Source organism: Oxyura jamaicensis, chromosome 1 (genome assembly GCF_011077185.1).
Source record: "Oxyura jamaicensis isolate SHBP4307 breed ruddy duck chromosome 1, BPBGC_Ojam_1.0, whole genome shotgun sequence".
NCBI classification, from domain to species: Eukaryota; Metazoa; Chordata; class Aves; order Anseriformes; family Anatidae; genus Oxyura; species Oxyura jamaicensis.
In genome coordinates, this window is record NC_048893.1 from 180,345,926 (window position 1) to 180,347,893 (window position 1,968).

A 1,968-nucleotide genomic window follows, 5' to 3' on the forward strand; every position below is an offset into this window, starting at 1 on the left:
CAAAAAAAAAGGAAACAAAAAAAAAGCGCGTCTTACCCGGAAAGCAAAATTGGCTGTAATTTAACTCGATTGTGACCAGTCTGCCTAGAAACGGTACCAACGGATTATAACAAACCCCGTATTTTTCTGTAATCCCTCTGTGAGTAAAAGCTATTTGGATATGCCACCTGAACAAACCCCAATGTACCTTTTAATTTGTATCAAATATTGTGATCTCACATTGTCTTTGAAATTGTGGATGTTGGTGTTTTGTGATTTGGTGAACAGAAGTTAAATTGCCATTTTGGATACTTCAAGGACATTTTCTGCTAAAGAGAAGATACCATTTAAAAAGGTAGATTTTATCATGGTACTTTTGTTAATTGTCTTTTGAAGTGTCTGAACTTAACAAGTTTACATTTTTTCGTTTCATATATATTGCTTGTTCTATTTCTAACATTCCATAAATATACTTGAAATGTTATTTAAATATATTCAAAAGAAATTTGGATTCTGCTTATATAATAACGCTTGAATATTGGAATTATATATTTGAAAATGCACTTGAAATACACTGGATAATTACCTTTTGTGATTTAGATTTTAATTTCTGTTGCTGATTTATTTAATTACAAGCTAATAAATGAAGTAAAATGCCTATGGGTAAGCGTTTCAATACCGGATCAAGTTTTCTACTTGAACGATCGGAGGTCAGCTGTTTCCTGGGCATTTTGACTTTCTGTTGATAGTTGCTAAAATCCTGGAAAACTTAAGGGCAGCCTCCTGATTTTGCATTTTGGCTAGTTTTTGAGGACGAGGAAATATCGGTGGTTTAAACACACTAGAATTTAGCTCCAGCTGACCGTCAGCAAACCTTCAGGCACCGATGTAGTTAGTTATTCATTCAGTAACGCTGTTCCAGCCGCCCGAAAACGAATTATTTCCTAAAGGTTTCCTATGCGGAGCCGATGCCTTTCTGCTCGGGGTCGAACAATACTGAGGAAGCGCCGCCCGCCCCCGAAGCAGGCAGGGCACGGAGCGAGCAGCGAGCCTACTGCCTGGTAAATCCAGCGGCTTGGCTCAAGGAGGGGTACAGGAGGTAAAATGTCTAGGTGAAAGGGTCAAGCCAGCACCAATAAAGCGAAAAACATTATTGCTTCTGACCCACGAGTCCGTTCTGAATGTGGTAAGATTGCTCACAAAAATTGAGCCCCTGGTTTCGCAGGGCATTCAGAGGGAAAAAACATGTGTGTGCCTCCAAACTGCGAACGGTCAGGAATTGCCTCTTCCTACGCCTAAAGCCTGCGTCTCTTTAAAGCCTCTCTGAGACCAAAGTGCAAAATCACAGCGAGCGTTCTGCTGAGTACCCTAACAGTCAACAAGTGCTGAAAGAGGCCGAGCGCCTGTGTAACACCCACTGGCAGCTATTTGCAGCGGGTACCCTTTAAAGAACCCGTTATTCCCAGCGATTAAGGGAGAATCTCTCTCTCTCTCTCTCTCTTTTTATTTATTTATTTTTCTTTCCAGCATTGTGAAGAAAGTCCTGAGTTTCAGACATTATTCGCCAAGCAGAAATCACCTTACTACAAACCATGCTTATATCCAGACAAGTTCGCTAGCATTTTTTTAATGGAAATTACTTATGATATTTCTGGGGAAAGAAAAACAAAAACAAAAAACAACGGGTTTTTGTCAAAGCTCTCCCCTATTCTCTCTCCAGAGTAGCTTCTAACATTTTCCAGCTCGGTAATGAGAAACAAAGCAACAACGGTAAGAGGGAACAGAGGTGCAGGAGAGGGGAGCAGCGGGTCACAGCCGTCCCTTGCCCGTGCCCCTCCTGCCCCCGGCTCGGCTGCAGCCCGGTGGGAGCCACGCGAAGGTTTCCGCGGCTGTGCTGGGGAGGGGGCACGGCGGGGTTGGAGGGGGACGCTTGGGAATTGGGAGTAGTGACTCGAGAAAAAAAAAAAAAAAAAAAAAAAAAAAAAAAAA

General features: G+C 42.2%; 1 protein-coding gene across 1 annotated transcript in view; it reads right to left on the reverse strand.

Annotated features, from left to right (window-relative positions):
• The window catches only part of NBEA (neurobeachin), a 527,091-nt gene that overhangs the window by 158,203 nt on the left and 366,920 nt on the right, over positions 1 to 1,968 (reverse strand). The gene's annotated exons all lie outside the window — the stretch shown is intronic.